At 36.4% G+C, this 15,879-nt stretch overlaps 1 protein-coding gene across 1 annotated transcript in view; it reads right to left on the minus strand.

The window, feature by feature from the left end:
* Positions 1–14,177, minus strand: part of LOC140146407 (myomesin-1-like) — a 41,331-nt gene extending 27,154 nt beyond the window's left edge. The window contains exon 1 of the mRNA XM_072168247.1: positions 13,962–14,177. The gene's annotated coding sequence lies outside the window, so the exon portion shown is untranslated. The remainder of the gene's footprint in view (positions 1–13,961) is intronic.
* Between the last annotated feature and the right edge of the window lie 1,702 nt (positions 14,178–15,879).

Below are 15,879 nucleotides of genomic sequence, written 5' to 3' on the forward strand. Positions count from 1 at the left end.
TATAGACACAAGATATAGCCGATCCTTATGTGCAAGTGACGTTATTGTAGGATGTTTTATGTAGGAAGAAAAGCATTTTTAGCTAAAATCACATTTTTGGCTCATTTGACCCCTCTGTGACCTTTAACCCATTAAAAGTAATGTGACATGTATAGTCGTAGTCAATGATGATTGTGACCAAGTTAGGTCAAAATCGGTCAAAGCATGTCCGAGCTGGAGCAAAAAATGTGTATATTTGTTGCCAGAAAAACCGACCGATAGCATTTCAAGACCTAGCCGCAGTCCCGGCTAGGTAAAGAAAGAAACTAGACTTAGCTGTGGTCTAAGACCACGAACACAGCCGTGTTGTGGCCCCTTAATGACCTTTGACCCCAAAATATATGAAAACCCCATAGACATTGGCTAATGTCAATGTATGTGTGCACATGGCATCACTTTGCCATGTTATTTGTAACAGAAGGGCATTTTGAAGTGTTTTTGTCTCAGACCGGAAATAACCTTTCACCGCAAATAAAAAATACCACGTATACACTGAGTAACATCAATTCATGTGTGAATGTACCGTATCTGTGCTATGTTTTTGTTTGGCTGATAATTTTTTTTGAAGTTATTTCGTTTTATACCGGAAGTGACCCCTTAATGACCTTTGACCCCAAATCTGTGTACACCCCATAGACACTGAGTAATAACAATGCATGTGTGCAAGTGGCATCACTGTCCTACGTAATTTGTGGGAGAAGATGCATTTTAAAGGTATTTCGTTTTATACTGGAAATGACCCCTTAATGACCTTTGACCCCAAATAAAAAAATACCATATATACATTGGGTAAACACAATTCATGTGTGAGCACACCATCAATCTCCTATGTATTTCTTAGCTAATACAAATTTTTGAAGTTATTTCGTTTTATACCGGAAGTGACCCCTAATGACCTTTGACCCCAAATCTGTGTACACCCCATAGACACTGGGTAATAACAATGCATGTATGCAAGTGGCGTCACTGTCCTACAGAATCTGTGGAAGAAGATGCATTTTAAAGGTATTTCGTTTTATACCGGAAGTGACCCCTTAATGAGCTTTGACCCCAAATAAAAAAATACCACATATACATTGGGTGAATGCAGATCATATGTGAACATACCGTTACTGTGCTATGTTTTATTTAGCTAATAAAAAATTTGGAAGGTTTTTCGTTTTATACCTTAAGTGACCCCTTAATGACCTTTGACCACAAATCTGTGTACACCACATAGACACTGGGTAATAGCAATGCATGTGTGCAAGTGGGGTCGCTGTCCTACGTAAGTTGTAGGAGAAGATGCATTTTTAGTTGAAATCACGTTTGTGACCCCTGCGTGACCTTTGACCCCGCGAGTTTCATATGACATGTAGGGTCATGGTCAATGATCATTGTGACCAAGTTAGGTCAAAATCGATGTAAGCATGTGAGTGCTAGAGCAAATGTAATGGTTGACAGAAGAAGAAGAAGAAGATCCTGTAAGAAAAAAGACACAGCCGTGACTAACGTCACGGCTGTGTAAGAACCTGTAAGAAAAAAGACACAGCCGTGACTAACGTCACGGCTGTGTAAAGAACCTGTAAGAAAAAAGACACAGCCGTGACTACGTCACGGCTGTGTAAAGAAGAAAGAAGAAACAAGAGCTATATAGAAAGTCATGCGAGACATGACACACAAGCCGACCTGTTAATGGGTCAAGTTTGAGCAATTTAGAAATTTGACCTTTGACCCCTAAACTTTGACCTTTGGAGTCATAAATATTTTAACATGTTTAGAATGTCGTAAGAATAATTCCTGTTGAATTTGAGCTCGATTGGACCAATTTCGAAATTTGACCTTTGACCCCCTATAACTTGACCCTTGGGTCACGGATGGGGTCAACTGCTCTTGCATTGTGCTTAGGATGTCATAAGAAAGATTCCTGGTGAATTTCAGCTTAATCGGAACTTATACATGGATTTTGATTTTTTTTAAATATTTGATTGACCTGTTGACCCCCTTAATGACCTTTGACTTCAATCGAAAAAAAACCTTACGTACACCGATAAAATGTATTGTTCCAATTTTAATTAAAAAATTCTAGCATGTTTAGTTCTCGAGATAAAAATTCTTGAAGTTATTCAGCTAAAAACAGAAAGTGACCCCTTAATGACCTTTGACCCCCAAAATAAAAATACCATGCATACATCAAGGAACACTGATTCATGTATGATGGTTATATTATTCTGGTCTGTTTATCTTTTGAGATAAAATTTTTTTGAAAATTTTTGATAATTTTGGTTTTTGACCGGAAGTGACCCCTTAATGACATTTGACCCCAAAACTGTAGGCATCCTAAAGACCCTGGCTAGTAGCGATGCATGTGTGCTAATGGCGACTCTCTGCTATGTAATTTGTAAAGACAGTGATTTTTTGAATTATTTTTAGCTTTCAGACCGGAAATGACCCTTTAATGACCTTTGACCCCTTATCTGTGAACATCCTATAGACACCGACCAAAGTCAAGTCACATGACCTAAGCATGTCACCATCACATGTTATTTGTGGAAGAAGATACATTTTATAGTAAAAATCGCATTTTAGCCATTGTGAGCAGGTCAAAGATCAAATGGAGTTCAATGTCATGTAACATGTGGGGACATGGTCAGTGGTGTTTGTGACCAAGTATGATCAAAATCGGTCAAAGCATAGCAGAGCTAGGGCGAAACGTGGCAAATCACGCAAAGAAAAAGCAAAAAAAATCACGTTTTTGACCATTGTAGCTAGGTCAAAGGTCAGATGCAAGTCAAAGTCATATGACATGTGCGGGCAATGCCAACGGTCCTTCTGACAACGTTCAGTTAAAATACGTCAACCCGTGACTGAGTTATACGTACGAATGTGGTCGACAGAAAGAACTAGACCACCAGCCATGCCGCGACATAGCACACAAGACGGCCCGAAAATGGATTTTCAACTTTTTGACCTTAAACTTTGACCATTTGGGCCGAGGCTATTATAGACTTCCCCCACCATTAATGGTGCATCACTGTAGCATATAGGGGCTTAATCCGTCTTCCATAGGCTGAGATATAGCCACTTTTCCGTAATTTTAAAAATGTTTTGACAAATTTGACGTTTTGACCCCCTTAATGACCTTTGACCCCAATATTAAAAAAACCTCATCTACACCGAGAAAATGCATTGTTACAGTTTAAATTTAAAAAATGTACTATGCTTAGTTATGGAGATAAAAATTCTTGAAGTTATTTAGATTAAAACCGGAAATGACGTCTAAATGACCTTTGACCAAAAAAATAAAAATACCGTGCATACATCGGGTAACACTAATGCATATATGAAGTTTATGTCACTCTACGTTTTGAGATTTAAAAAAATAAAAATATTTGATGATTTTTGGTTTGTAACCGGAAGCGACCCCTTAATGACCTTTGACCCCAAAACTGTAGACACCTTAAAGACCCTGGTTGGTAGCAATGCATGTGTGCTAATGGCAACACTCTGCTATGTAATTTGTAAAAACAGTGATATTTTGAATATTTTTAGCTTTCAGACCGGAAATGACCCCCTTAATGACCTTTGACCCCTTATCTGTGAACACCCTATAGACACCGACCAAAGTCAAGTCACACGACCTAAGCATGTCACCATCACATGTTATTTGTGGAAGAAGATACATTTTATAGTAAAAATCGCATTTTAGCCATTGTGAGCAGGTCAAAGGTCAAATGGAGTTCAATGTCATGTAACATGTGGGGACATGGTCAGTGGTGTTTGTGACCAAGCATGGTCAAAATCGGTCAAAGCATAGCAGAGCTAGGGCGAAACGTGGCAAATCACGCAAAATGTCACGTTTTGCTAAGAAAAAGCAAAAAAAATCACGTTTTTGACCATTGTAGCTAGGTCAAAGGTCACAGCCAGGTCAAAGTCAAATGGAAGTTTTGCGCAAGCCCAGTGGTCATTTGGGTCAAGTATGGTTGAAATCTGCCAATGCCTTGCGGAGCTAGAGGCACGAACGTGGTTGACAGAAGAAGAAACGAGATCTGATTGCGTTCGCCTGCGACCGCGAGCATGCACAGCCAGCAGTGACAAATGAGTTATGACCCCGAATCTGTGAGAACCGGAAGTGATCCCTTAATTATCTTTGACCCCGCAAAAATATTACATAGTGCTTAGGATGTCATAAGGAATATTCCTGGTGAATTACAGCTTAATCGGAACTTATACATGGATTTTGAATTTTTTTTAAATTTATGATTGACTTTTTGACCCCCTTAGTGACCTTTGACCTCAATGAAAAAAAACCTTATGTACACCGACAAAATGTATTGTTACAATTTTAATTTTAAAATTCTACTTTGTTTAGTTGTCGAGATAAAAATTCTTAAAGTTATTTAGCTAAAAACAGGAACTGACCCCTTAATGACCTTTGACCCCCAAAATAAAAATATCATGCATACATCAGGTAACACTGATTCATGTGTGATGATTATATTACTCTGGTCTGTTTACATTTTGAGATAAAATTTTTAAAACTTTTTTGATAATTTTGATTTTTGACCGGAAGTAACCCCTTAATGACCTTTGACCCCAAAACTGTAGGCATCCTAAAGACCTTAGCTAGTAGCGATGCATGTGTGCTAATGGCGACTCTCTGCTATGTAATTTGTAAAGACAGTGATTTTTTGAATATTTTTTACAAAATTTTCAGACTTTTACCGGAAGTGACCCCTTAATGACCTTTGATCCCAATTCTGTGAACAACTTTTAGACACTGGATATAGATGATGCATGTGTGCAAGTGACGTCACGGTGCTATGTAATATGTGGAAGGAGAAGCATTTTGAGTGAAAATCCAAGTTTTGGTCATTGACCGGAAGTGGATGACATTTGACCGGAAGTTGATCATGTGACATCTGTGGCACCACCAAACGGTTATACTGACCAAGTATGGTCAACATGCCTGAAAGCATGTGGCTACGATGGCTGATCATAGTGTTGACAGAAGAAGAAGAAACTAGATCTGGTCACAGATCTGGACCTAGCCGGGGCCGGAAATGCCAGTCTTAACTTAAAGTTTGACCTTTGACCGGCTATTATGGACATCTCACATAATGGAGCATCACTGTAGCATGTAGGGGCTTTATCCGTCTTCCATAGGCTGAGATACAGCTACTTTTCCGTAATTAAAAAAAAAAAATTGGCAAATTTGACGTTTTGACCTCCTTAATGACCTTTGACCCCAATATAAAAAAAACCTTATGTACACCGAGAAAATGCATTGTTACAGTTTAAATTAAAAAAATCTACTATGCTTAGCTATGGAGAAAAGAATTCTTGAAGTTATTTAGCTTAAAACCGGAAATGACGTCTAAATGACCTTTGACCAAAAAAATAAAAATACCGTGCATACATTGGGTAACACTAATGCATATATGAAGTTTATATCACTCTGGTCTTTTCACGTTTTGAGATTTAAAAAAATGAACATATTTGATGATTTTTGGTTTTTGACCGGAAGCGACCCCTTAATGACCTTTGACCCCAAAACTGTAGACACCCTTAAGACCCTGGTTAGTAGCAATGCATGTGTGCTAATGACAAAACTCTGCTATGTAATTTGTAAAGACAGTGATTTTTTGAATATTTTTAGCATTCTGACCGGAAATGACCCCCTTAATGACCTTTGACCCCTTATATGTGAACACCCTATAGACACCAACCAAAGTCAAGTCACATGACCTAAGCATGTCACCATCACATGTAATTTGTGGAAGAAGAAGCATTTTGAAGATATTTGGTTTTATACCGGAAATGACCCCTTAATGACCTTTGACCCCAAATCTGTGAACACCCTATAGACACTGGATATAGACGATGCATATGTGCAAGTGACGTCATTGTACGATGTAACATGTAAGAGAAGAAGCATTTTGAAATTTGTTGCCAGAAAGAAGAAAGAAAGATCCGGTAGCATTTCAAGACCTAGCCGGTGTCCCGGCTAGGTAAGAAGAACGCGGTAAAAAGAATGCACAGCGCCGATGGCGGCTGTGCAACGAGATCTGATTGCGTTCGCCTGCGACCGCGAGCATGCACAGCCAGCAGTGACAAATGAGTTATGACCCCGACATTATAAAATCATATTGGAAAAAGCCAAGTGTTATTTATCTCTAATGAGCGACCCACATGTAGATATGGGTCCAATAGTCATTTTGTTGATATAGGCCATTGTTCCCTTGTTTTGATATAGGCCTATTGAAGTTAAATTCCCTGCGTATTTTGCTGTGATGATTAATAAATTTTGAAGAATCACAGAAAATAGACACTAACAAAACTGTCTCTTGAGTTAAAGTCATTCACCCCCCAAAGAAACTGGCTTTAAAAAAATAGAAAATCACATCAGATAAATTAATTTAAATCAAGTCAGACACCCTCTGATGTCGTTTCAAATCACATGGAGGCAAATTACTTTCAACGGACCGGAAGTGCAACGTCATTATAGTTCCTAAAAGCTTAAATATGAACATAATATGCGTGTATTTCCACACAAATATTTGTATTACATCATTTTAGGGAAATATATAAAAGTTGAAATATTCTAAGGCAGTCGGACATGATATATCGTGCATAAACTTGGCGTATTGTTTCAATAACAAATGTATTCATACTGCAGTTACTGTCCGTTTTCCTATACACAATACACTGTGCTCTCACCATTGAGCTGTGACCTGTACAAATCGTGCCATGTTAGAAGAATAGGCATTTGTCTAGTTAACGTCAATGTGTGAAAAATAACCGGCCAATATTAAAAGTACTCTCAAAAACTTCTAGCAAATATATTCCTCTAACATGACCTAAAATTACAGCTAGGTTAGATGCTCAGAAATATTCGTACTTTGGTAAAATAGTGAGTGAGGGCAAGACATAGCTAGCCAACGTCCCGTGTTAATTGAATGGAGATTTGACCGAAAATTTTGGTAAACGGACCGCTCACTTCTGAAGAATGCCACACGAAAACGGTACAAGCTACATTTAAAGTACTCTCTGTTCGATCATCATGATGAGTTTCTTACATAGTATGCCGAAATTGGGTACTGTAGGTGGTTGAAAAAGGGTCGTACTTCGCTGATGAGTAAGTGACAGTGAACATGAAATTCAGCGCCCATAACCCAAGTTAGTAGCTAGTTAGTGGAGGCCGTCACGGGACTGATTATTGATTATTGAAGTGCCTTATTAATAGATACGCACGATTTAGGGCAAGAAAAAAACCCGGGACACTTTTGGAGACATCATCATCATCATCATCATCATCATCATCATCATCATCATCATCATCATCATCATCATCATCACTTTCTACATTTTTTTAAACAACATACTGTTTTAATAAGATTTTTTTCTTAAAATGCATTTAACTATAATTATTGTTTAGAGCGTGGTGAAATAAAACATCACGATTTTCATCACAAAACAAATATAATGCATAAGAAATCGTTTGTTTTAGAGCGTGATGATGAAATAAAACATCACGGTTTTCATCACGAAACAAAGTAATACATAAGAAATCAATTTTTCGTGAGTGATGAAATAAAACATCATGATTTTCATCACGAAACAAAGTAATACATAAGAAATCGTTTGTTTTAGAGCGTGATGAAATAAAACATCACGATTTTCATCACAAAACAAAGTAATAGGCCTACAAAAGAAATACTTTTTTCGAGAGTGATTAAATAAAACATCACGATTTTCATCACGGAACAAAGTAATACATAAGACATCGTTTGTTTGATTGCAATCAACCGCGACAGTTCGTCTCACACACATAACAATGCACTGCGATCAAATAGGTTGATGACAACATTTGATTGAATGGACTGCACTGCGACATGATTACGGTGCACCGGTTCAAATCCTTTGTTTGGAGCCAATCAATAATTTCACGTACAGCCTCTATGCAAATTAGAGCTTACACACGCTGCCGCTGGGGTAATCGACCGAAGCTGGTTGTCGTTAGTGATCGAATGCATGAGCTTATTTGCTTTACTGAATCGATTTACTGTATTAATATCCTGTTAACTGGGTTTAATGCCACAAAGGTCGAATCGGGCTTGCCATGGACCATAAGTGCATCATGTTCTGAACGCCTCGTGGCGGCGCGTTTTCCGTACCCCCCCATTTAAAAAAAAAAAGGGAATTTGAATTGCCTTTGTTTTGTATTTTGTTTGCTTAAATATGGACAAAGTTTGATTTCTGTTGTTAATCATGCAAATAAAACACAGATGAGAGTTTTAAATTATTTTATTAACGTTCGACTTCTTTTTCATTAAGTTTGTTGTTTTACCTCAATTATTTATCTTTGCCTTCGTGGCACAATCGGTTAGCGCGCAGTAACGTGTTTCTTTCATTACGCGTATATCCCGGGTTCGAACCCCACCGAAGCCTTCTCAAATGATTTTTTTTTGTTTCTTCTCTTTTTTACATTTTCCCAGCTTGTGTTTTTGAATCATATAGAACTGGTCAAATTCATACAAAAAATGTTCTTTTTTTTCCGGTTTGTATATTTAATTGGAGAATACTGTCAACTTTTTTCCTATTCGGATGGGGGGGGGGGGAGCGATTATGCAATTATGTCGAAAAGTAAACTTTTTAAGCCTATATGCTGTTAAAGTGCAAAATTAGGCGTATCATATACCGCTCACACTTTTCACTTGCAACATAAATTATTAGGCCTACATTTTTTCCAGATTTTGAAAATTTTGAATATGAAATTAAAGAGTATTTTATTTTCAGTAATAATCAGTTTTATTTTTATTTTTCGATTTTTTTAACTTTTTGAATATTTTATAACAGTTGCGTGCTCTAAACATCGATCTACATAAACTCCTTGACCTGAGTATGTTTATAGAATTTTCGGAACGTGTTGTGTGTGTGTGGCGGGGGGGCTAGAACATTTGTTTTGCTAAATTGCTACACCGACAAAATGCATTGTTCCAATTTTAATTAAAAAATTCTACTTTGTTTAGTTGTCGAGATAAAAATTCTTAAAGTTATTTAGCTAAAAACAGGAAGTGACCCCTTAATGACCTTTGACCCCCAAAATAAAAATATCATGCATACATCAAGTAACACTGATTCATGTATGATGATTATATTACTCTGGTCTGTTTACATTTTGAGATAAAAAAATTTTAAACTTTTTTGATAATTTTGGTTTTTGACCGGAAGTAGCCCCTTAATGACCTTTGACCCCAAAACTGTAGGCATCCTAAAGACCCTAGCTAGTAGCGATGCATGTGTGCTAATGGCGACTCTCTGCTATGTAATTGGTAAAGACAGTGATTTTTTGAATATTTTTACAAATTTTTCAGACTTTTACCGGAAGTGACCCTTAATGACCTTTGATCCCAATTCTGTGAACAACTTTTAGACACTGGATATAGATGATGCATGTGTGTAAGTGACGTCACGATGCTATGTAATATGTGGGAGGAGAAGCATTTTTAGTGAAAATCCAAGTTTTGGCCATTGACCGGAAGTGGATGACATTTGACCGGAAGTTGATCATGTGACATCTGTGGCACCACCAAACGGTTCTACTGACCAAGTATGGTCAACATGCCTGAAAGCATGTGGCTACGATGGCTGATCATAATGTTGACAGAAGATTCAGAAGAAGAACGCGGTAAAAAGAATGCACAGCGCCGATGGCGGCTGTGCAAAGAAGAAGAACGCGGTAAAAACAATGCACAGCGCCGATGGCGGCTGTGCAAGAAAAAAGACACAGCCGTGACTAACGTCACGGCTGTGTAACTAGACTAAGCTGTGGTCTAACCCACGAACACAGCCGTGTTGTTACCCCTAATGACCTTTGACCCCAAAATATATGAAAACGGCCATAGACATTGGCTAAAGTCAATGCATGGGTGCATGTGGCACCACTTTGCTATGTTACTTGTGGCAGAAGGGCATTTTGAAGGTTTTTCGTCTCAGACCGGAAGTGACCCTTAATGACATTTGACCCCAAATAAAAAATACCACATATGAATTGGGTACCCACAATTCATGTGTGAACATACCGTTACTGTCCTATGTTTTTCTTAGCAAATAAAAATTTTGACGGTTTTCGTTTTATACCGGAAGTAGCCCCTTAATGACCTTTGACCCCAAATAAAAAAATACCACATATGAATTGGGTAACCACAATTCATGTGTGAACATACCGTTACTGTCCTATGTTTTTCTTAGCAAATAAAAAATATTGAAGGTTTTTCGTTTTATACCGGAAGTGACCCCTTAATGACCTTTGACCCCAAATCTGTGAGGACCCCATTGACACTGGGTAATAGCAATGCATGTGTGCAAGTGGTGTCACTGTCCTACGTAATTTGTGGGAGAAGAAGTATTTTAAAGGTATTTCGTTTTATACCGGAAGTGGCCCCTTAATGACCTTTGACCCTAAATAAAAAAATACCACATATGCACAGGGTAACTACAAGTTATGTGTGAACATACCGGTACTGTCCTATGTTTTTGTTAGCAAATAAAAATTTGTGAAGGTTTTTCGTTTTATACCGGAAGTGACCCCTTAATGACCTTTGACCCCAAATCTGTGAGGACCCCATAGACACTGGGTAATAACAATGCATGTGTGCAAGTGGCGTCACTGTCCTACGTAATCTGTGAGAGAAGAAGCATTTTGAGTTGAAATCACGTTTTTGACCTCTATGACCCCTGCGTGACCTTTGACCGCACAAGTTTCATATGACATGTAGGGGCATGGTCATTGATGGTTGTGACCAAGTTAGGTCAAAATCGGTGTACGCATGTGAGTGCTAGAGCAAATGTAATGGTCGGCAGAAGAAGAAGAAGAAGAAGAAGAAAGAACCTGTAAGAAAAAAGACACAGCCGTGACTAACGTCACGGCTGTGACTAACGTCACGGCTGTGTAAAGAACCTGTAAGAAAAAAGACACAGCCGTGACTAACGTCACGGCTGTGTAATGATAAATCCAACCAAAACGCATACGGAAGCTGGAGCTTGTGTGATAATTGATCGATGATGAGCTTATAGGGGTAGGGGGGCTATTCAGAGTATCGAATGAGTCTTCCAAGGTTTGTTTTTGCTGTTAACGTTAGATAGTAGCATATCCTTCAAAAATGTTTTGCTCGGAGACGTATTTTGTCCTTCACGTACGCCACTATGTGTTGCGGCCGACGAATTCATTTCGCAAATCCTCCCAATACAAGAAATATTTCTTTTTAAGAAGGAAATTAAATTCAGTACGTATGACTTAAACCTTGGAAAATGGCTATAAACGTAGTTTCTAATATTGGTAGTAAATGGGCTATTCAAAATGACATCCATACACCCCTGTGGAAGATAATGGTCTTAATCTCCTACACAGTGGGTGGATATTTCCAATATAGAGTCATGTAATGATACAGGTTAGCAACTAATTGTAAACTACTGCGATTTGGTAGTTCAATGGTTGTGAATGGTAGTGAGGTTTGGCAAAAATTGCATTGATCATTTCATAGCGAGCGTGTAGAAGAATTCAAATATCACAGATATACTTTTGTAGATCCTGTGGTTCTTGAGTTATGTTAAAAAGAGTGCTGAAATAACAACACTTTTGTAAAATGTACATAACTCATTAACAACAATAAATCAAGCACATTTTCAATGTATATGATTTAAAGAATGAACTTTTGCAAAACATCAAAGTGTTATTTATCAATAATAATATTAATATATTGATTTAAATAATAAAAATCGAAAAATATAAAAGGTCATGTCTTCAATTATATATGGATTTCAACGGGAAAAGCCTAATACAGGCGATTGGACTTGGTAACTACTTCCGCGTAATATGTACCATAAACTGAATACAGGAGGCATGTACCATAAAAGCGGAACAAAAACAAGTAAATAGAATAAAGAGAATTCAACTACATTGGTGAAATCTATTACTACTTCCGTTTACAAATTTAAAAAAAGTCATACCCTGAATCATATTTTAAAAAGCCATGGCTAATACTGGTAATTTTAGACAAAACATTACATAGCAAATTAAACCTGATACTAAGGGATATTAATCTAATGTAGCTAACGGTAATATCAAAGTAACTGTGCTGCTTAATTTTCTTCCTTTTCTCTATTACTAATGAATATTAGTATTCGTCCGAGTATAGTCCCACGTTCGAGTATAGTCCCCCCCCCACACTTTTCGAAAAATTCTAGAAATTGTAAAAAAAAAAAAAAAAAAAAAAAAAAGTTTTTTCGGTTTTGGAGTGTCCCTGGACCTAGACCTAGATGCTAGGATCATTCATGGTTGATCTAAAAATTTTCAAGATGTTTTGTATTTTTAATATGAAAATTGATAATTTGTATTCATGTCATACTCTATTAATTATTTCAAAATGCATTCAAATTCAATTTCTTTTTTTTTGAAATTCGAGTATAATCCCACCCCCAATTGTGAAAAATGTTCACCTAAAAACGGGTGGTACTATACTCGGACCGATACGGTAATTTATTTTCATATAATCCTCGCAACAATTACGCAATATACAAATAGAGTAGCAAGTAGCATCTACAATCCTGGACAAAAATGTTGACACACTTTGCCTGTCTTTTAGTATATCTCTGCCACACGGTTGTTTGATGGCATGTAAAACCGAGTCATTTTTAAGAAAAGGGGGTAGACACTTGTATAATGGTATTAGAACATCAGCAAAAAGATTAACAAATAACATGGGGATTTTTAAAAACCCTTTTATCATGAAATGTAAGGTATAACTCACATTATTTGGCTAATTTAAATTTGAAATATATGTAAATAGCGCCCTCAATTTGCACACAAATGTACAATTTAGAGAATAATAATTACCAAAAAAAAAAAAAAAAAAAAATGAAAATCTATGTTAACAAATTGCTACAAAATATATGCGTATGTACAGTTTATTAGTGTGATAGCTGTTGGTATTATTCAGGTCTAGAATTGAACATTATATAATGTTTGTTAGAAAAATTAATGAATGATAACATCAAACAACCGTCGCCCGATACCCCCAATTACATTTTGGAAACAGCCATGTTGTCGGCAATACAGAATAATACCCTCCTATTCCTAAAGATGGGGGAATGGTGAGATACAGGGAGCAGTGCTTCACGTATTCACCGTAGAAGTGATGATGTAACAGATTAACTACCATAGTAATAGGTTAAAACAGTTTTTTAATATATCACACTGCACTAGTACGTTCACACGGTACCTCAGCATTGAACCATAGATAAAGACCTGGATCGTAATACTATAGATTTTTCATATCATGCTGATCATTCGCACCTGTAAGATCTTAAACATAGTGGTATTGTATTCAATCTATAATTGCAGACATACACAGGTGATAAGTGCAACCTGCTTGTAGTGTAGGGCGATATATTAAATAATTGTTTTAACTTATTCCTACGGTAGTTAATACTGTTACATCATCACTTCTGCGCCGAATATTGAATACATGTTTCAGTCTCCTCTTTTTATACTTATAGGGCACGCATTTAATTGTTTGGTACAAATGCACCATTCTTTCCAGGATTGTTGTAGAACTATTATTAGTCACATGGTAGCAGCAGCAGTAACAGTAGTAGAAGCAGTACTTCAGCGGTACTTAACATTTAGCTGGTGTAAGTAGCTAGGTGGGTGACGTTAATGCCCTCTTAGTGAAGGCATAATATAATGGTTGTCCATGCAAACTTTAACACAAACCATTGTAGACAATCTCACACTTCTTTCCACAACAATCTGAATGGTTGTATTTTCTTGTATAACAATATTGTGTTGTGTTATTCTGTCCTATAGTGCTGAACAGTACTTGGTGATAATACCGTCACCAGTAACATGCACAAACTAACCCAGTATCCTGGAGACTTACCTTTATTACTGTTGTTAACTTTAACAGTACCATAACCAGTGTATTTCCTCCATTTATTAGCATTTACTTCATGTGTGGTGTAGGTATATTACTCGACGAGTTCAACATAATATAATGTCACCAAACAATAGAAACAATTACCAAGGTTAACAAATTGCACATAATATAAACGTTTGGCAAAATTATACTGCAGACTACATGTATTTGGTGATCACTGAAGCTCACTGACGCGTGTAAGTTAAACTTGAACCTGACCGCACATAGCAGAATGACTAAATTAAATTGAACTTCAGATTTACAACTTCACCTTTAAAATCTAACTCAGTATTTTAAATTAGTATTAAAGGAAATGAAATTTTCACCTGAAAAAAAAATCATGTTTGTCAAGCTAAGGAAGACAATTGTCATGACTACACAAAAGGGAGGTAAATAAGGATAATTTACAGGGTGGGCAATTTAATTCTTTCAAATCAGAGAAAATAATTGATTGTTAAATTCTTTGTATTGTATTGTTTTTTATCAATAATCAATATAGTTAATGAGCTAATGTAACTTGAAAGTGCTCATTAATATGTGATTTTTACCAAAACAGGGTGTCCCAGAAAAAAAATACCGAGTGAATAAAATTGAACGTAAGTCGAGAAGTAGACATCAGAATCAAAAAATTAAAAAGGTAGCGCATAGCATATTTTATTGTGCATCATTTGACTGGTTGCGAAGAAATTAAATATTACATAATGCGCGCATCAATGCAATTCATTCCAAGTTTGATCACATTCGCTTTTTTTCCTACTCGCTCACTGCTTCCTAAAGTTTGTGTATCTCATTAAATTTAGTCCACATTATCTATTTTATAATCCGACGGTGTTATGTTATTCATGCTGAATAACAGTTTGTCCAAGAAAACTTTGATTTCGGTAATTGGAAGCTTTCCAACTTCACGTTGTGCAAATATGTTATATTTCAACTTTCCAAAGAACATTTGAGCCAAGAATGACAATGATCAAGTCCTTACAGTTTACGTGTGAATTTTCATACAATGCAACATTAATGTTGAAGTTTTAAGAGATTTAAACTTACCATTACAATTTCTACGAAATATTCCAAAAACTTAAAAGTGTGTGAGTAATTTTTAAGCCAGCTGGAATTCTTTTATGCAATAATTTTTATGCAACATTCAAATCAGCATTCGAAAAAGATATTTACAAGTACCGAGCATCATCTTACATGCAAGATTTCATTTTCAATATCTTGCAGATTTTCAAATTTGAACAATACATAATTAAATGTTTTGCAAGAAACATATTGTTTAAAAAGTATTTCACAGAACAAAACATGAAGCCCATTGACAGTTAACCACTATAGTGCGCATTGTGTTGAATGATCTTTCTTTCAAACTTGGAATGAAGTGAATTGACGCATGCGTTATGTAATCGCTCATTTCTTTGCTATCAGTCGACCGATTCCAATAAAATTGACGGATAGGATGCAGAATAAAATGGCTACACGCTGATGTTTAGATTTTGGGATTCTGATATATATTTCTCGACTTACGTCCAAATTCGTTCGCCTGGTAATTTTTTTCTGGGACACCCTGTATTTTGCTAAAAACAATGTATACATGTTCATAACATTTTTATTTAACAGAATATTGCTTCAAACTTAGTCAAAGTGTTCCGGATGACTTTCAGATATTTATGCATAATTAATTAGCTAGCTGCCCTAATTTAATTTAATTAGCATTTATGCAAATTAACTCATTAATTATGCAAATTAGAGGGAGGCTTTACTATATACATTAGAATATATTAGAAACACTGTGACCAAGTTTCAAGGCAAAAAAGTATGCAGCTTCGGAAATGCTCAAAAATGTAATTTTGCCGGATTTAATTAAAAATCATAATTAAAAATTAAATTA

The sequence above is a fragment of the Amphiura filiformis genome, chromosome 2, assembly GCF_039555335.1.
Source record: "Amphiura filiformis chromosome 2, Afil_fr2py, whole genome shotgun sequence".
Taxonomy (NCBI): Eukaryota; Metazoa; Echinodermata; class Ophiuroidea; order Amphilepidida; family Amphiuridae; genus Amphiura; species Amphiura filiformis.